This window comes from Mustela nivalis (assembly GCF_964662115.1).
Source record: "Mustela nivalis genome assembly, chromosome: 6".
NCBI lineage: Eukaryota > Metazoa > Chordata > Mammalia > Carnivora > Mustelidae > Mustela > Mustela nivalis.
The window spans coordinates 79649389-79671287 of NC_139025.1; the positions used below are offsets into that span (position 1 = coordinate 79649389).

The 21899-nt window shown below is 37.0% G+C and overlaps 1 protein-coding gene across 2 annotated transcripts in view; it reads right to left on the bottom strand.

Moving 5' to 3' along the window:
* Positions 1-21899, bottom strand: part of SEMA6D (semaphorin 6D) — a 573864-nt gene that overhangs the window by 159159 nt on the left and 392806 nt on the right. For both annotated transcript variants that reach the window (XM_082734880.1, XM_082734876.1), the window contains one exon: positions 12076-12106. The gene's annotated coding sequence lies outside the window, so the exon portion shown is untranslated. The remainder of the gene's footprint in view (positions 1-12075; positions 12107-21899) is intronic.

Genomic DNA, 21899 nt, shown 5'->3' on the forward strand with positions numbered 1-21899 from the left:
GATCATGACCTGAGCGGAAACCAAGATTCAGATGTTTTTTGTTGTTGTTGTTTTAAGATTTTGTTTATTTATTTGACAGACAGAGATCACAAGTAGGCAGAGAGGCAGGCAGAGAGAGAGCGGGGAGCAGGCTCCCTGCCGAGCAGAGAGCCCGATGCGGGGCTCGATCCAGGACTCTGGGATCATGACCTGAGCTGAAGGCAGAGGCTTTAACCCACTGAGCCACCCAGGTGCCCCAGGAGTCAGATGTTTAATGGACTGAACCACCCCAGCGCCCCAGTACCGTCTGACGTCTAAGCCTTGCATTACAATGACTGCATGTCCTGCACTGTCCTAGATCCTGGACCCACTCACTTATAGGGTGGGAAATCTCAAGGAGCGTCGTATGAAGGAGTTCATATGTGCACAAAGATACTCAGGAGGATCAGGGGAGTTATGAAGACACCTGTAGAAGACCATGGGGTGAGGAGGGGGACGAGGGAGGCTTATGAGTGGACATTTAGTCTTCTGGCCGGTGCAGGATCTAAAGTAACTTAGGAAGCTCTGCCCTCTTGGAGGAGATCCAGAGGCTGAAGAGAAAGACAGATAGGAGCTGCAAAGAATTAAATCAAAATTGTGAACTTAAAGAAGGCGTTTGGTACCCGATAACCAAACTGACTCATAGTCATCCGCATTATTATGTATTGGCTGCCATGACCAGAGGGAGGTGGAAACTCGTAAGTCTGCTGCAAGGAGGTGCCTGCAAACAAAGACACACTGCTCCCTGGTCATCCAGAGGTCCCAGGGAAGTGGCTTAGGGATATGTTTGGTCATCATGTTATAAAGCAGCACCATATTTTGTGTACATGTGTGTCTCCCCTGATTCAATCTTCACTTGTTTAAGCTTCTTAAAGGGGTATTACAGTCCTCCACCCATGAACTAGGCTGACATTTTTTGAGGAATTGAAACTGGGAATGAAAAGTAACTGCTGCCTAATATTAATTGTCCTAAATTCAAATATTCCCAAACATTAACCTTCAAAAGAAGAACAAAAAAAAAAAAAAAAGCTCAAAGAACTCCTAACAGTCCTGATATATTGCATGTATAAGCATTTTTCTTATTTACAATTTATTCTGTAAGCACCATGATGGCAAAGGCCAAGTGTTACCCATCTCAGTATCTCACCCTAAACTGAGCACTACTAATATTTTTGTATTATGAATGCATTTCTTTGCTGTTGTTTTTCCTCAGTAGAAGTATAAGCTCTTGGGAGAAGGGACATTGTCTGTCTTGGTCACTGCTGTGTATACTGTACACCTGGAGGGGTCCCTGACAGGTACAGAAGCATAATAAATGTTTGGTGATGAATTAATAACATATCAATAATAATTAATAACATATTAATTAGAACAATGCTAGAAATTACTAGGAGCTTAAAACATTTTCTAATGAATGAATAAATGAGATTCAAAACCTCCCTTTCCCCCACAACAAGGTAGGACAGAACAAGTTCAGATGAAATCTGCTTGTTTTGCAGGAGTATATGTGCATGGGGGAGAGGTCTTTCTCAGTGCTATGCTGGTAGCTATTCAGCTCTGCTATGTAGATCTACATTTTTAAAGTTCCTTAGATTTTAGAATAATCAGCAGCATTCTTTCTTCCAAAAATCATGGAAAAAGAAATAATCTGTTATTTTAGGCTCCAGGTCACTCAAAATTTACTGCCATGAAACGTTATTCTATGTTCCTTGTAAACACATTTACATCAGTTCTAAAATGTAATACTGTTGAGATTTTTATAACTCCAAGATCTAGAAAAGAAGTTATGAAAGTTCCAGATTTGTATCAAGTTGGCAAGAGAATAATGGTTTGATATTACATCAATTAAAAGAAGCCACTAGTTGTCAATCTCAATTATCTAGAATAAAACAAAAAAGTAAAAACTAAGCAAAAAGGCCTTTGTTTTGTCAAAACAGTATCAAAAAGTCGAAGTGTTCAAGCCCATAGGTCTTCACCCACACAAAATCTCCTCAGGCCCTCGCTCTTGGACACACCGTTAACCAACAGATTCCAAACCCAGGCACAGTGCAAGGGGCAAATGAGAAGGGTTTGAAGCTGCTGGAGATGGTGAGAAAAAAATACGAGAGACAGAAAACTAGAGAAAAGAAGTAATATCCATGAAAAGGAACACAAGGTATCCACAAGCTTAGCCCTCCTAGAATCATTTTGGACAACAGCCGTTTACAGCATACCAATTTTTAAAGGCATTACTCAGCTGTGCAGAAATTCACTGTGTTAATTTTGCCCCAAAGGAATAAATATATTAAATTTCCTCTGTTTAGGTAGGCATGTACTGTGCATGCATTTTATTCTCAAAAATGCTTATTTCCTTAGTAGAAACTTCTGTCTTAGTGAGCCTTCATGAGCACCCAGGTTTGGTCACCACAAGTTAATTCACTTTCAGTTCTTTAAAGGAATCTATTACAAATCCAAACATGCAAAGGGAAAATGGTACAGCCACAGGATTGGCATCAAGGATAGTGTTTTACTACAAAATCTGTAGTCAGTATACCATTCTCTCAAGAATATTCTATTCTGTTGCATTCTCAACTTTCACCTTAGTAACTCCTAAGGGATGAACTTAGAAGCTAATGCTTTTTTTTCCTCTAAAGATTGATTGGTTGATTGATTGATTGATTTGTTGTTTATTTGAAAGAGAGAGCACGAGAGCACACAGAGGGAAAGAGAGAATCAGACTCTCCACTGAACAGGGGGCCCGACACAGGGCTCAATCCCCTGGACTCTGGGATCATGACCCAAGCTGAAGGCAGCCTCTTATCGGACTGAGCCACCCAGGTGCCCCCAAACTAATGCTTTTTCTAGCACTCTAGGACAGTAACATTTGCAATAATCTTAAGTGTCTTAGGTTTTTATCAACATTGTTCTATTGAAAGATTTGTTTTCCTATATAATGCTCCATTTTTCTTTTATTTAGTTAATATATGCTTGTTATAGAAAATAGGGATCCCACAGAAAAATATACTTAAAAAATTCCTTGTAATTATAACAGCCTAAGGATAAACATGTTGTGGACTTCATACACAGAATCATGCACACACATGTTCATTATATAGTGTATACAGTTCTGTATTTTGGGTTTTCACTTAATGTTTTAGCTTATTTTTCCACATCTTTAAAAATTTATTAAAAAACATTTTAACACATATGGGTTTTCGGTCATAAAAATATATCACCGACACTGTGGAGTCATTTCTTTATTGTTAGATATTTAGGAAGTAAAAAAAGGCCAGATATTTTGCAGCTGAAATGTAGAAAAGTGCAAAGGCCATTGTATCTTCAAAAGTATGAAGCAAAGTTCTACACTCCTCTGTGTGTGTGTGTGTGTGTGTGTGTGTAGGAAGGTGGGGGTGGTAGGCTAATCTATTGTGTGTAACTTTGGCACAGGTGCCTTTGCTGTTGCTTCCATTATGTTGGGGTTTTCACTCAGGCGCCACATACATTAGGAATGAAGGCTGAACCTCAATCATCTGTGTGCCATTTACCATGTGTCACATAAAGACATATGTTCTGAACACGTCTAGCTGTCTTAAAATCTTTTTAACTGCCATATAACATAAAGTCATTCCTTAAATAACTTAATCCACTTTGAAGTGAGCTAAATGAGTATCTATTTCCTTTCCCTGTCCTGCTTTCTTGCACTCTACCTTGGAAACAATCATATCAGGCATTTCTATAGTTTATTAACTATTTTCTTCAGCAGTAAAAAAAAAAAAATAAATAAGTAAATTCTGAGAAAATTTCTTCTTTAATATTTCAGCACACAGTATTTCTATTAAGAGTTTGGAAAGAAAAATGTACCAAGAATAAATTACTGTACTATGAACTAGTAAGATAATATATCTAGGAAGGAAGCAGATTACAGAAAGTATTTATTTAAAAGAGGGAAAACTATAAATGCACATTGTAGTGAGAGTGTAGCTTGGGCCTTAGTCCGTTACTCTCTGCTGCTAAGGTTTAGACATATTGGCAAAATTTTATCACACTAACAGCAAAGATATAAAAAAAAAATGTTTACTCACATGGAACCCAGTGTTTTTCCTGAGGGTGGGGGGGTGTGGTTAAATGTGAAGCCACTGTGGGAATGTGTGTTGAACTTATACAATGTCCAGTGGAAGTCTAGTAGGGGTAGATTGGGGGGTAGGCGTGGCACTAAGACTCAGGTGAGATGCTTTTACTCATGTAAAAGTCTTAGGTGTTGGTGAGGAACAAGAAGCCTGCCTATGACATGGTACCTATGACTCAAATTAGTCTCCATCTTAGTAACCTGGAAACATGGTCAAGTCCTGCGGAAAGTGGGGGCTAGAAGGAAAATTTGAAAGAACTTAAACCGTTTGACTCATTGGGATTCAAGCCACACTCTTAAGCACCCTTCTTTAACCACAGAAGAAATCCATCCTCCTTACTCTGTTGCAGGCTAAGGAATAGTCTGGATATTTTCAAAGGAGGCACCAGAGGATAGTGACCAGACCAGATAAGCCAGCAATAAAGACAAGGCCATTAGGCAGAAGGGAGTATATGTACAGAGCCCAGTAGGTACTGCAAAGGTCAGTGGCGCTTTTGAAGCAGTAGGGGCAGGAGGGAGGGCTGCTGGTGGGGGGTGTTGTCCCTGATGGGGCCTCAAATAAATACTTAAGCTATGAAGGTTGCTCCAGACACATGGGAGACATCATCTGGGAACTCCCAGGAGGATCTGGGGAGGGGAAAATGTACAGACTACTGGAGCTCTGCATGAGGAGGTAGGGGATGGAGCCAGGTGGATTGGGTTGCAGGTGGTAAAATTTAGTTAAGTCCTACAATTTACATATCATATACATATGGCATTTTAGGGCAGAAACACTTCAATTTTATATTTAAGTAAGTTTTAGAAGCCATGAATTTCAAAGCTCTCCTTTGGGGTCAATTAAGACCTGCATACATACCTTCAAATATTTAAGGGAGTTGTTCCTCAATAGAGGGGCAGCTCAAGGCAATGCATACTCAAATAGGAAAAAACTCATAAAATGGGCTCTAAAAAGGGCTTCAGTTTTCTGTTTCTAAATGGATGAATCCAGATTTGTACTTTATATTGAGCTCTGTATACATAGGGACATGAGGGTAATGATATGCTAGTGAATTACCCCCAAACTGTATACGTCAACATGTTTTTTGTTTTTTCTGGTATACTCACCATCCCTCCATCTATATCTGCTTATTTCATTTATTTGAAGTTTTATTTATTAAGCTCTATGTGATGGACTGTGTGGATAATAGAGATGCGTAAGGTAAAACTCACTAATCTAATTGCTGCCCCATTCTTCATTTTGTTACACAATCTGAGTCAGCAGAACTAGAGTGGCTACTGAACATTTCACATCTGAGATCAGAGAAAACTCACAACATAATTTTAAACTATTGCCTTTAGTGTTTATGTGAGTCTAATGGCTAAAGAAGGAACACATCAAATCCTTAACTGTTTGCCTAGTTTTTTCTTTTAAAAGCGTGAACTGGAATAAAATATATGAATACAGACTAACCAAAAGCAGGGTGCTCTGTAATAATTCTGGGAGTAGATGTGTTTATGATTATTTTCATATAATGTATAGTTCTTCCTTTAGGAAAATACTAGGGATTACAATAGAATTCTAAAGGAAAGGGACTCAACATACCAATGTTCATTTAGTTGTACCAGAAACAAACAAGGTGCTGACAGTCTGGTTAAGAAATATTTACATCAGATAAGTAAAATGTTGCTTTTGTGTATGGGCAGGGGGACTGAGATGTTTTGTTGAATACAGATCCAGAGAAAATCTTTCATGAGTTAAATACACCTGTGCTTTTAAAATAATATACATTTATAGGTCACGTGTGTTTGTGTGTGTGAGTGTGTGTTGTGTGTGTGTGTGTGTGTTGTGTGTGTGTGCAGACATAGGAGGCTATTTGATGCTTGTATTTTTGACACACCACTATTTAATTTGTGGGAAAATGAAGAGAATTGCAGAAATTATGGGAATTATGAAGAGAATAATGGAGAAAAACCACAAAAGTGGTCTTTTTCCTTATAGATAACAGATGATAACTTTGCAATTTTATTTTATTTTTTTTTAAGATTTTATTTATTTATTTGACAGAGAGAAATCACAAGTAGATGGAGAGGCAGGCAGAGAGAGAGAGAGAGAGGGAAGCAGGCTCCCTGCCGAGCAGAGAGCCCGATGCGGGACTCGATCCCAGGACCCTGAGATCATGACCTGAGCCGAAGGCAGCGGCTTAACCCACTGAGCCACCCAGGCGCCCCAGATAACTTTGCAATTTTAATGGAAATCTAGAAAATAAAGTATTGTAAGAATAGTCTTCTCTTTCCAATAGAATGAAGGAGGGAGGGAGTTCATATTCTTGGTGAAGTCTATGGGGAAAATTCCTCTACAGGTAAAACTAACCCTAGTACACAAAATTAATCTAATTCTTGGTCATTACTAGGTCATCTAAATTAGTCTAGGATAGAGAGTTGCTAATGATAGAGCATAAGGAAGAGAAGTTTATGAATTGATAATCTATGGATTAAAAGAATTCTACCTCTTTTACATCATTTAAAAAGGGAAGTTACCATGATGGCCCTTTAAGGAAATGGCAGAGAATCCAAGTCTACTCCCATTTGGCACACAAATGAGCCATTCCATAATAATATTATCTTGACTGTGAAAAGAACAGAATCTTTGTTTACACATAAGCTGGAAAACTTTTAAATAAAAATCCTGAGAACGGAGAGTGTACTACAGTACACTCTCTGAGGCCAAATTATGACCTCAGTTATATCAAAGACAGTACAGAGAGCCCCAAAAAGAGATAAGAAAGGGACAAAGAGAAGAGACAGGAAAACAAAGTCACCAGAGAAATGTTTGGCAGAAGCCCAGCACAAGCCTGACATCTTCCCCCGAGGCCTCCTGTCTGTCTGCAGAACCACCACTCAGCTACCACCTGCTACTCTCGCCTGAGAGAAATGCCAGGGAACCCCTCCCAGTGCTTCATCAATACCAAATGTGTCAAGATAAATAGGTCCATACAAACCCATACCGCATGGTTCTCCAAAGACGCTTCTTCATGTAAGAACAGGATTTCTCACTTGTAAGAGTCACAAAATAGGGAATTATATTGTAATTGAGACTGTGCTAGTCCCTGAAAGTATCTTTTTTTGTTTGTTTGTTTAATGAATACATTTTCTTAAACACATTGGCACTGTCCCATTGAAACCAATAATTCTCTACTTCTTGACATGTGTGTTTGTTTAAATAAAAGATAAGCATATATTTACTTATAGTAAATAGAGAAAAAATACTCCAACAGCTTGGTATAGTCGATGTGTAGAAGAGGACAAGGATTCAGGCATGCCCTATTGCAATCTGCGGCCACAAACTTGCTTTGTCACCTTAGGACAATATCTTAACCTTTCTGGGTCTCGGGTTCTAGAACTATAAATTGAGAGAGTGGGAAATTTATAAGGCTGTTTGTTTGACCATCTGTGTTTGTTTGTTAATTTGTTGATCTGTGATCTATCCACACCAGTTAAGTCCAAAATGGCATGCTGGAAACGCCCTCTTGAGAGTCAATTACAAGATGTGGTACTGAGTGAAGGAAACATTGAAGATTTTATGTACTTTAAAAAAAAAGAAAAAGAAAGCTTTACTCTCCCCAAGTCAACTAAATATATCCTAAGACCCTTGACCTCATCTCTACCAAGAACATCTGATGTGATCCTTATCATTTGATTTAAAGAATTTTGAATCTTAGAATTTTATACATGATAGCACCAGATGGTACAACATAGATCATTTCCCTTGACTCTTAGATTTTAGAGATGGGGAAACTACAATGCAGTAGCAAGAATAGATCCCACAATTTGTGCTTAGTGATCGAAATTCCCATTGCCAGAATCTACCTTTAGAACTTGAGTTGGCTCATGGTTGGGCCTTGAGGATTCCAGTGAGGATCACCAGTAGGCTTTTGTTTCAATAGCTCACACGCTCAATGGCCAGGAAAGGGTTAGTAAAATAAATGGATACCATATCATCATCTAACCAAGAAATCGCATTCTTGATCATCTTCAGACCACCATCCTGGGGACACCAGTTTTCCTTGAAACACCTATAGATAAAGGAGGCAAAATCAAGGTAGATATGAAGTCAGCCACCAGTATAGTCTGTTTCTTGTTATTGGTGACCTTGTGTAGTTCCCTGCTGCACTGCATCAGAGTTGGTCTGTGTAACCAACAGAATACAGTGGGTGAGGGGATACCATCCCCTCTACTCCTAAGAAGTTAAGTAGCTCAAGATCTTCTAGGCTCTATTGTTCTTTCAAGGCTTTATTTTTATGTGACTGAACAGGTTCTAGAATCTTTTTAGAAATTACATTCTGTAATAACAATTATATCTTGATCATTTCTTTATGTAAAACTTTAGTGCAAAAACTTATATGTGCACAAAATCTCTCATTTCTTCATTGGTTAAAAATAAAATTAATTTGGGGTACCTGGGTGGCTCAGTTGGTTAAATGTCTGTCTTCAGCTCAGGTCATGATCCCAGGGTCCTGGGACTTAGTCCCTCATTGGGTTCCCGGCTCAGTGGGGAGTCTGCTTCTCCCTTTCCCCTTCCCTCACTGCTTGTGATCTCATTCTCTTTCCCACTGTCTCTCTCTCAAATAAACAAATAAAATATTTTTTAAAAAATTAAGTTAATTTGGTTCCTGATATCTGTTATAAGACAGATGAGAAATCTAACCTCAGTTATTACTGAAGCCTCCTCCTCTCCATCCTTCAGCATCTGACCATGGTTTTAGTTATTGTCAAAGCAATGGAGAGGGCTTCTGGCCTTTAGTTCCTACCCTGGCCCTTTACATGCTTATTGTCTGATACCACAGCATGTTTCCTTCAGACCCAAGCTGGGCCACGTACTTGCAGTGGTGGGAGGAAAACCAAGGGGAGAACAAACACTGCACAATATCTCAACATATCATCCTAGGGCAGGCAGTCAGAGAACACATTAAATGTTAAGAAAAACAGAAAAGAAGTAAGCAACATGGTGCCAGCCTTCGGGTTTCTTAAACACTCAATGGGAAACAGGGAGTGTAGAAACAACTAACCAAGGAATAGAAGTACGGCATTTTAGGAAGTATCATTTAAATTGCAGGGGCTGAAGGAATCAACAGAAAGAAATGACCAAAGTGGAGTGGGCTTAATAATACTAAACATATGTATATATAATCCCTCACATTTGTATGTATATGTAATGAAGGACTTTTCTCACATTTATAATTTCATTTGAGATACTCTTTACCACGAGGTTGCAGAACAGATGTTAACAGATGAGGAAACTGGGACTCTGCTAGCTTTGGTGGCTTGTTCAGTGTCTTCGATCTGGTTAGCAGAGAAACAGAAAGCTGAGCCCAGCTCTCTTCCTACCTAGTCCTTTCTCTGGCCCCTCTTCCACTTCCATGGGGAACTGGTTCCCTGGAGGTAAGTTCTAAAGCAGGTTGGAATTCTCAACATCAACAAAGGAAAGAGGCATCTAAGAGTGACATGGAGCATGGGTGGCCATGGGAGAGCTTGAAAATATATGAGAAGGAAATGATCAAGTAGGTGGATGGTTCTGCATATAAAATAGAAAAGCCAGGGTGTGAAACACTGAAAGAATGCCAAGTGGTGACCAAGGGAACCATTGATCTTAGATGGTAAATTCTCCCCTCCTGCCCCGTGACTAAGATATTTATCTCCTACATCTTTTCAAACTGAATAAACAAAGAAAACACCACTATCTTCATGTAATATATCATCCAAAGTAGACATATACAATCTCTCTTGGCCCCCTTCTAAACCATAGTCACAGTGAGTGACATCATCCTCATTTCCTAGTCTCTGGGTCCTATATCTAAAGTTTATATGCTGGTCTGGACCACGCAGATGGAGGTGAAGTTTTTAAGAAGGGCATCATATCCTTTTGCCATTACGCTTCTGTAATTCTTAGCAATATTTGACATGGCGATGCACACTGACCCCGGATAAAACCGTGAGAGCTTCCAGGGAGGTGTTACTCAAGGCAGTTTCTCCCATACAGTACAAAGACAGAGATGGAGTTCAGGAGATGGTGTACTGTATCTTTAAGTGGAAAAGACAGAAGGTCTCCAAAGGAACAACTGAATGGAGAGCCGATTTAGGATAAGAAACCGGAAGTATACAGTGAACTGTTACAGTGTTGTGATGCTGTGTTAATCTTTTCATAAATATTTTGGGTGGCCTGGAGCTTTGGTGTTGAGAATCTATTCTGATTTCTGTGCTTACAAATAAGAAAGTTATTAGCAGATGAAAAAAAAAAAGCACAACTCTACTGATATGCAATTTCTGCCCATACCCCCTTGCTCTCGACATTGTTATCTATTTTAATAAGCAACAGTATTTTGGCAAATGAAAATTCTCAAAATCCTCAATCATGCCCGTATCCCAAAGCCTGGACTTAGTTGGAAAGGTTTATGCCTCTGACTCAGTAGAGCTGGTTATCCTCTTTAATTGGATTGATGGCGACAATTGTAATTACCTTAGATGAGATTGCCTGTAATGTAATTATGCTTCCTTCATCAGCCTGAGCCGGACTTGTGGAATACATACAGAAGATGCCTCCAATTACTGAGAGGTTAAGGAGAGCATCACATTGCTTCACAAATCATGTTTGTTACTATATAGAATTTCAAAAATTATGTCGGAAGCCGAAGGAATTAGTCCTCTAAAGCAGCTTTTCTGATCCAAAGATGTTCCTGTATGAGCTAGAATGTAGAATGAAATGGCTAGGTTCCAGAACTATATTTTTACTTGGATTAAAAGCATATTTTAAGGACATGACATAGAGTACCAATAGTAAACTGTATTTTCTCACTGTTTTGTTACTACTTTCTATTTATAAACAATGACTGCATCTTAAAAGACATTTAAAAAAATACAATACCACTAGTAATGTTTAACTTGATTTTTTGGTATGATTTGAAAAGTTACAGTTCCTAAAACTAACGTAATAAATAACAGGAGGTAATTTTAAAATACTAGTCTTTATGATAGATGGAGCTATAATTAATACCTAAGGAGCCAGCTGCTTACTACAATAATGCCTCTCTCCTATTTTCCAATTAACACATGGAGAACTTTAAAATTTTTCAATTGGAAGCCCAGCCTCGAAACAGGACAAGTCTGCCAAACGTACTGCAAACACATGTAGTTTAGGAGAAATGGCACATACTGGAAATCCACCCCAATCTTATTAACTTTAGCATTGCTCTCATTAAAAATAGAGCTGCTTATGGGTTTTTCCTTCTGAAGCATATGAAACATAGAACTTGGAAATGTGCCCTTTTGAAAAACTTATTCCTGTATTCACAAACCAGATGGTGCACATCAAATGCATCCTGATTTCCTAATGAAATAAAAAAAAAAAAAGGATTCCTATTGTGTTCTTTAATAAGATTAACGCATCCTCAATTGCTACTTTGGACAGATACTCCTAGAAAGTTAAACGACTTGGCTAATGCTGTCCTGCTGGACCTGGACAGGAAGGCCTCGGCTGAGTTAAAGAGCTGGGGCCATGCTGAGGGGCACTCTGCTTTTAATTTCTCCAAAGTAGGCTCTAGGAGAGGTGCAAGCCCCGCCACAGCTGCTGCTCAGAAAGAAACCTTCTGTCTCTGCATATCAGAAACCAAGAGTCTGCTGTTTCATAAAAGAGCTAATCAAGCAAAAAAAGAGAGAGAGAGAGACTCTCTCTGTGCCCCCATTCTCTCTTCCTCTCTCTGTCTGCCTCCCTCCCTCTGGTCCACTGCTTGGTCAAGCCATCAAATCATATCTGTAGGGTGCTCTCATCACTAACACCAACCAACAAAAAAATAATTTTAGGCACCATTTGAATGTCACACTCACAACTTTGAAACACCATACCGTTAAAATATACCCAAAGCCAATAACATTATGCTGGGTTTTTCCAACAAATCAGAGAAGAGTATAATGTTGCTTACCTTGGAGAAGGTTGGCTTGTGTGGCCAAAATCTGAAAAAAGCAAAGAGAAATGGATTAATTTTCTATTACTTCTCACTTTTGCCACCATGATACTGCATTGAACTAGCTATGGTATGTCTACTAATTTAGAAAATCCACATTTCATTTTCTCTTGCTTGAAGGAATAGAATGGTTTAAGCCAAGTTGGGTTCTAACCTGAACCCAGTTGCTCTATTTAATTCCACTATTAAATTAGGAATATGTTCGGCCAAGGAAAAGCATCCATCAATAGACTGGAATAAAAATACTGTGGTTGTCAAGACACTGTAGTTGTAAAACTTTATTATTTTCTTTAACTTTCAACATCTTGAAGATCTCTGAACCACTACGTCTTTTTTTATCTCTCTCCACAGTGAAGAAAATTTTCTCTTTGTGCCGAAACACCCTGTTTCATGAAATGCAACATCGTACCTCATTTTTCTTCATGAACTGCTCTAATCTAACAGCTGGGCTGGAAGAGCACACATTATCAACAGGTTCAGTCATATAACACCCCAAACTTAGAAATAACAAGTTGGAAGCTTCACATCCTACAAATAAATCAGTTACCCTATCAATTCTATAAGCCTCGGAGTCTCAAAATTGAAGGAAGGTATTTTGAACAGCACTGTGCAAAAGCTGTTGCTGAGTTAGGTGTTCAGTTAAGCTGAACAGCATGCTATGTTCCTAGTTTCCTTTGCAGAAGCATTTATTTTACATTTTAAATATGCATACCTTCTAACTTGGGCGAGGAAAAACTTAATTTAAAATAACACCACCACCAGCAAGTGATGCTATGGTTGATCAATACTTCAAGATTTGAAAAAGTTTTCCTCAAATGTCACATACTTCCCTGGGACCTGGGAACTTTCCCTCCCTTTAAGGTGTAAGATTGCTTTTCTTCTTGCTGTTTTGCCATTTAAAAAAAAAAAAAAATCCCCCCCAAAACAACAACAACAAAACCTATTTAACAAACTGCTACCAAATCCATCTAAAGGTTAGCATTCTTTTTATTTTAGTGCTACTTCTTAATGGGCAAAAATTGATTGATTAGTTCACCTAGAACATTCTTAGCCTTAGGGCCGAAACAGTATTTTGTATACAAAAGTGGACTGGATTTTAAAAAGAAAAAGAAAATCAACATTCCAGAATACAGTGAGATTCAAAAATGGAAGAAAATAGAAAAAGCAAATTTGGAAAGCATATCAAAACTCTTAAATATATTTAAAAATCTAATGGATGTGTTTTAAGTTGTATTGAACACTGGCTTTCCTTCTTAGCTGGAAAGGTACTTACACTAAAAAGTCCAATTCATCTGGAGAGTTAATATAGTAAACATCAGAATCACCTTATTTTCCCCAAACTCCATACACATTTTGAGAAAAAAATAAAGGCAATTATTTTTCCTATAAATCCACAACCTCTATTACTTCCCTTTCCCTCCACCACCATCGCCCTTCAACATTGACTTTGAAACTAATTTTAAGAAGAGGATTCTTTAAGCGGAAAGTTTGTTGACCTTTCAGAAAAGACAAGAGGTGAAAGAGAAGCAGGTAACTCCTTGCCACTGGCTAAAACAAAGTGAGTGAACCTGTATAATATTAATTCTCTTATGCCCCGATCTTATCTCTGACCCTCTTCTACCATTTATTGTTTGGGAATCTGGAAGTACCATACCCCCAGCACAATGATTTATACTTAGGAGAAGTGATTTTTAAACTTAAGTGTGCATGCAGATTCCTTGGGGTGCTTCTTAAAAATTCAGATTCCTGAGTTCCAGTTCAGCTCAACTTAATCTGAAAGACTCAAGGGTCAGTGTCCAGGAATGTTCATTTTCAATAACCTTTCCAGGCACCTATGACTGCGTGGTCATTTTGAGAAATACAGACTTAGGAAGATATGAAAAGTGATCATTGGCTGCAGCAAGTGCCAAAGCCTTGGATGGATAAGGTATATTAAACTGATACCCAGAGAGTAAAAATTTAGTACTTTTAGAATGTGTTTGAACTTGTGACCATCAACTTACTATATATTGCTATATACATAAGATGTCATAAAGGATCCTAATGGTCCTATATCTATTATAGCCTATAATAGATACACACAAAATAAAGAGAAAGGAATCCAAGCATAATACTAAAGAAAGCCATCAAACCACAAATGAAGAGAACAAGAGAAGAAAATGGAACAGAAACTACAAAAACAACCAGACAATTTAAAAATGGTAGTAAGTACATACTTATCAATAACTACTTTAAATGTAAATGGAATAAATGCTCCAATCAAAAGGCAAGCTGACTGAATGGATAAAAAACAAAAACAAAAATAAGACCCATCTATATGCTGTCTTCAAGAGACTTACTTCAGACCTAAAGGCACATACAGACTGAAAGTGAAGGGATGAAACATACATCATGCAAATTGAAGAAAAAAAAAGCTAGGGTAGATTTTTTTTTTTTTTTTAAATGGGGTAGACTTTAAAACATGTCAAGAGAGGCAGAAAAGGGCATTACATAATATAAAGAGATTAGTCCAACAAGAGGATATAACAATTGTAAATATCTACACATCCAACATAGGAGCACCTAAATACACAAAGAAAATGTTACCAGACAAAGAGAGGGAAATTGACAGTAATACAATAGTAGGGGATTTTAACACCTCACTTACATCAGTGGTTAGATCAACAAGGAAACAGTGGTTTTGAAAGCCACATTAAACTAAATGGCCCTAATAGATAGATACAAAACATTCCATCCAAAAACAACCAAATATACATTCTTTTCAAGTACACATGAAACATTCTCCAGGATACACCACATATTATGCTGCAAAACAAGTCTCAATAAATTTAAGAAGACTGAAATCATATTAAGCATCTTTTCTGAACATGATGGTATGAAACTTGAAATCAATTACAAGGAAAAAACTAGAAAAGACACAAACACATGGAAGTCAAACAATATGCTACTAAGCAAAGAAATTGAAGAGGGAATTAAAAAAATACACAAAGACAAAAGAAAATGAAAACAAAAGGGTCTAAAATCTTCATGATGTAGCAAAAGCAGTTATAAGAGGAAAGTTCATAGGCATACAGGCCTACTTCAGGAAACAAGAGAAATCTCAAATAACCTAACTTTGCACTTAAAGGAGCTAGAAAAAGAACAAACAAAGCCCAAAGATAGTAGAAGGAAAGAAATAATAAAACTTAGAGAAGAAATAAATAAAAGAGACTGCAAAAATAACAGAAAAGATCAATGAAACCAAGAGCTGGTTTTTTAAAAAAATAAATAAATAAACCAACTGAGAAAACTTTAGCTAGACATCTCAAGGAAAAAAAAGAGAGAGGACTCAAAATCAGAAATGGAGGATGAGCTATAACAACTGACACCACAGAAATACAAAACATTATAAATATCAATATTATGAAAAAATTATGTACCAACAAGCTGGACAAGCTAGAAGAAATGGATAAATTCTAGACACATGCAATTTTCCAAAACTGAATCAGGAAGAAATGGGAAATTTGAACAGACCCTTTACTAGCAATGAATTGGCAGGCAATCAAAAAATTCTCAATGAACCAAAGTCTAGGACCAGATGCCTTCACAGGTGAATTCTACTGAACATTTAAAGAAGAGTTAACACCTATTCTCTCAAACTATTCGAAAAATAGAAAGGGAAAGAAAACATCCAAATTCATTCTACAAGCATTATCCTGACACCAAAACCAGAGAAAGACACTATACAAAAAAGAAAACTACAGGTTGATATTTCTGAAGAATAGAGAAGCAAAAATGCTCAAAAAATATAAGCAAAAACTGAATTCAATACATTAACAAAAATAATTCACCCCAAGGAAAGATAAAAACAATATGATCATTTCAATAGATCATTTGACAAAATGCAACACCCATTCATGATAAAAACTCACAACAAAATGGGTTTAGAAGGAACACAGCTTAAGATAATAAAAGCCATATATGAAAAACCCACAACAGACATTATACCTACTGAAAACATATCCTCTAAGATCAGGAATGAGACAAGGATGTCCAGTCTCACCACTTTTATTCAAGATAGTACTAGCTATACCAATTAGACAAAAAAAAAAAAAAAAAAAGATCAAAATCTGTAGCATCAAAAGGAGGAAGTAATCATCACTACTAGCAGAAGACATGATACTATATACAGAAAATCCTAAAGACACAACCCAAAAACCACTAGAACTGATAAATAAATTCAGTAAAGTTGTAGGATACAAAATTAATATATAGAAATTTGTTACATTTCTATACACTAATAATACAGTAGGAGAAAAAGAAATCAAGAAAGCAATCTCATGCACCAAAAAGAATAAAGTACCAAGGAATAAATTTAATCAAGGAGGTAAAAGATCTGTATTCTAAAAACTATAAAATATGGATGAAATAAATTCAAAACAACATAAATAAACAGAAGGACATACTGTGCTCATGGATTGGAAGAACAGTGTTGTTAATATGCCTATACTATCCAAAACAATCTACAGATTCAATGAAATTCCTATCAAAATAAGACTGGCATTTTTCACGAAACTTGAACAATTAATTCCAAAAATTAATTCTAAAATTCTATGGAACCACAAAAGACCTTTAATAGCCAAAGCAATCTTGATAAAGAAAAACAAAGAAGGAGGTATCACAAAGCCCAGATTTAAAGATATACTACAAAGCTACATTAATTAAAACAGTATGGTACTGGCATGGATATAGACACATAGATAATGGAATGAGATAGAAAGCCCAGAAATAAATCCACACCATATGGTCAATTAAATTACAACAAAGGAGGCATAAATATGTGATGGGGAAAAGAGCATTTTCAATAACTGGTGTTGGAAAAACTGGAGAACTCATGCAAAAGAATGAAAAGGGACTATTTTCTTATACCATACACAAAAATAAATAGACCAAAGACCTAAATGTGAGATCTGAAACCATAGGCAGTAACTCTTGGACATTGGCCTTAGCAGCATATTTATGGATAGTCTCCTTGGTTAAGGAAAACAAAAGCAAAATAAACTATTGGGATTATACCAAAATAAAAAGCTTTTGCATAGTTAAGGAAACAATAAATAAAACAAAAGGCAACTAAGTAAATGGGAGAAGATATTTGCAAATGATACATCTGATAAGGGGTTAATACCCAAAATATATAAAGAATTTATACACCTCCCCCACTCAACACCAAAAAATCCCTAAGCTATGCAATTAAAAAAATAGGCAGACAACCTGATTAGAAATTTGTCCAAAGAAAACATTCAGATGGTCAACAGACACATGAAAAGATGCTCAACATCACTAACCATCAAGGAAATGCAAATCAAAACCATAATGAGATATCAGCTCACACCAGTCAGAATGGCTAGTGTCAAAAAAAAAAAAAAAGAAAGAAAGAAAGAAAGAAAGAAAGAAAGAAAGAAAGAAAGAAAGAAAGAAAGAAAGAAAGAAATAGCAAGTGTTGGTGAGGATGTGGAGGAAAGAGCACACTTGTGTACTGTTGATGGGAAATGGTGCAATTACAATGGAAAATGAGGTTCTTCAAAATACTAAAAATTGAAACACCACATGACCCAGTAATTCTGCTATGGGACATATATCCAAAGAAAACAGTAACATTGTTTTAAAAAGATATGCACTTGTATGTTTATTGCATCATTATTTACAATAGCCAAGATATGGAAGCAACTCAAATGCCCATCAATAGATCAATGGATAAGGAAAATGTGGTATAGATATACAATGGAATACTGGCCATAAAAAGGAATGAGATCTTGCCATTTGTGACAACCTAGAGGGTATTACACTAAGTGAAGTAATTCAGATATAGAAAGACAAATATCAAATGATATCACTTATATGTGGAATCTAAAAAACAAAATAAACACACACAAAAAGCAAATAGACTCTTAACTACAGTGAACAAACTGGTGGTTGACAGAGGAAGACTGTGAGGGATGGGTGAAATAGATAAAGAAGTATAAACTCCCAGTTATAAAAACAAACAAGTCACAGAGATGAAAAGTACAGCATAGGGAATATAGTGAATAATATTGTAATAACATTGTATGGTAATGGTGACTACATTTATCATGGTAAAGCACTGAGTAATGTACAGAATTACTGAATCAATATGTTGTACATCCGAAACTAATATAACATTATAAGTCAATTATACTTCAATAAAAAAATGATTTACTGAACTAAGATATACAAAGTGACTATTTAAAGTATAAAAACAAAAGATAATATACAGTGTTAGAGTCAAAACAGTGGTTACCTGGGTGGTGGGAGGGGATATCTAGAAGGCAGCATAGATGAGGGAACTTTGAAGTTGTTGGTTACACAGGTGTCTTCAGTTTCAGAAAATTCATTAGGCTGAATATTAATGGGGACCTTATTCAATGTATACCTCCAGATAAGTCATAGAATCCTTGAAGTTTACAGTTGGAAGGCCTTCAGAAAAATAATTTTCCCAGTCTTTTCATTTTTTTTCAGGTGAAGAAGCTTTTATGTAGAGAGATTAACTAGCTTTACGATTATTTTATAAATGGGGTGATGTGAAATATTAATGGAAAATTTTAGTTGTGATCTTAGATAATTCCCAGGTGCCTGTTTAATTTTTACCCCTTCTCAGTTTAAATGGAAATATCCATAAAAAGACCTATGTAAGTAAATACAATTAATCATAATCAATCATGTACTGTCTTGGATTCGCTTAGAACCAAAATACTGAAATCGGCACATGGCATGCTGCTGGTTCTAATTTTCCATCAATTCATGACACACTTCATGCTTTGCTTGTGACAACACAAGCCCTTCAACTTCCTATTTTAATTAATGTTATGAAAGGCATTGACATGTCCATAGACCTGCCATGAAGTTCCTGAGTGTGGAGTGACCCTTTCTGATACATATAGATTGCATAAATAATAATAAACATAATCACTTTCTTTGTTTTGGCCTCAGTATGTCACTTCCTTTATCTATAAATGTTAGATTCAGACTAGATGATATATAAGAAACTAACAGAATGATATAATTATGTTAAAACAAAAGGACTAGTATAAAGATGCCAACTTTTAATTTAAAACATATATAAAATTATTTGAAAGATGATCATCTCTCCTATCACTACCCTCTCACTGAAAAGGAAAATTTTAACACTAAAAGCATAGGAAGCACATAATTTCAAAATAAAGCACATAATTTCTTCAATTGTTAAAAAAAACTTTGTAAAATACTTTATTTCCCTTATGTTTCCATGTTGCTCTAGATTCAAAATAACTCGGTCACTGACCAACAGCAATCTACGAACTATTTTGGGGGGGAGTTTTCCTACAAAGAACTTAAGGACAGCATTTCCCTAGGTATATTTGATACAACCCTCCTGCCCTGATATGCTTCTAAATAAAGGATTTCCTGGTTTTAGACCAAAAGGATGTGGTATAGGTGGTGGGTGCTTCACAGTATAATCCCCTTTCAGAAATTCTTAGTGAAAATATTACAGATTTAGAGTTCTCTCTTTTTAAAATATTTGTTTATATATTTTGAGAGAGAGTTCATGCACAAGAGTATGCAGTGGGGAGAGTCAGAGGGAGAAAGAGAGAGGGTTTTAAGCAGACCTTGTCTGAGCATGGAGCCCAACGTGGGACTTGATCTCATGACCCTGAGATCACAACCTGAGATTACAACCTGGCCTGAAACCAAGAGTCTGATGCTTAACTGACAGTGCCCCAAAGGCACACCCAAAGTTCTTCTAAAATAAGGCAAAATGTTATCTTTATTTTATCTATCATTCAAAAAATTTATTTACCTCAGAAGGTATTTTTTGCATATCGGGACCCCTTAACATTCTCCAAACCTGGTGTTCTGCATATCACTCTCTCAAAAAGTATTCTATGATTTTCCCTAAATCAGAACTACATCCTGAAATGCCAGCTATAGTTAACCGGCCCACCATTCTCCCACTCCCTAATGGTAACTTTGGAGGAATCTTTGACCTACACTCAAGAAATATGAATTAAGAGAATTGGAAGGGAGTCAACACTGCAGGTGGCAGGTCACAAAGCCAGTACAGAATCAAGCCCAGGAGGAGAGTAGGTCTTTATAAGGGAAATAGTGTCCTCCTACCCCCATCAGGGCAAGCAGTATCTTTCAAGTCGGTTTTATTCCTGACAATTTTGAAAAGTTCAGCTATGTGTAAGGACACCAAAAGAACAGTGGCTTAAACAAGATAAGTTCTATTTTCCTCTGGTATGTATAATTACATCATCATGGTCAGTGGTTCTCAAAGTGCAGCCCCAGGGAAGGAGCATCAGTATCATCTGGGAACTTGCTAGAGAGGCAATTTTTTTTTTTTTTTTAAGACTCTCCCCTTGCCAAGCACTCTGGGTGATTCTGATACTAAACTTTCAGAACCAGTGGTCTAGAGGTAGTTGGTCCAAGGCTGGAATGAAGATTATGTCCAAGGGGCCTTCCAGGATCCCTTGTCTTCTGATGCTTCCCTCACTATACCCTCAGAGGATTCTCTTTTACATATCAACCCAAATGACTTGCTGCCACATGTGTTCAGTCACAATGCCCATGCTCTTTTCCTCAGGAAACACTGTCCAAACCAGACTCCTCCTCTGAGTTCTTCTGTCAAAGGTCTGGTTCAGGTCCTATTAGCTATCCTGGACTGGGCAATGGCCTCCTAGTTGCCTCTGTTCTGCCTATGGATTCTCTTCAACCTATCTACCCCCACCTCACTAGCAGAATTATCTTTTTTTTTTTTTTAAATGTGACATTTGTCTCTTACTCGACCACTATCTGAATCCCATGGCAAAGCTTAAACTCTACGATGAAGGTGGCACATTTTAATACCTGGCATCTATTTTTCTTCTCAGTTCTCTGTTAGTCCCTCACCTGGACACTTTCTGGATCCCAGTTACAGTAAACCATTTCCAGATCTGACCATGTTGCTTGGTCCTACGTGCCTTTGCACTGTTGTTCCCCTTGTTTAGAATGCTGTGTTAGGACTCCTCTCCACACACACTCATCCTCAGGCATACTTCTTCCAATCTTATTTTTCACTCATAAACACCCGCTCATTCCTTGAAATCTAACCTATACAACACATCTGTAGGGTCTTTTTCAATGTCCCCAACCATGGTTCCTTGCTTCCTTGTGCTCTTCTTGTAGGTATTCCTACCTATTCTGGAATGCTCATCATGTTGTATTATAATTTTCTGTGTATAAGTCTGCCTCCCACATTAGATGACACTTCTTGGAAGCAGGCACTGTTACTTATTCAATAAACATTAAATGCCCACTTTGTGCCAGGAAGTTCATATCCTAAAGTGTAAAGCTTAGCACAGTTCAAAGCATAAGTGAATGAATGTTTTCTATAAATTCTCTCAAGGATGTAATGATTGCAATTAACACTTATTTACAATATACCTGGGTTGTCCCTGAGAAACACACTAAGTAACTTAGTTGTTAGTAACGTTTTGGATTTGGCCACTTCAGAAGTGAGAAAGAATTTTCAAAGGAAGTACTGGACTTGAAAGAGCAAAAGAAGTAAAAAAAGAGGGGAATGAGGAAAAAAAAATCCCTGGGATCAGGGCAAAAGAAATGAAATTTCTACATTCAAACCAACGGATATGTTTCTATCTGGGAAGATTGGGCAAAATGAATTCTTTAATGATTTCAGCTCTACAGAGAAACAAATATTATCCTTTCAAGTTTGTAAGACTTCATGGCACCTGTCCCTCTTGCTGAGC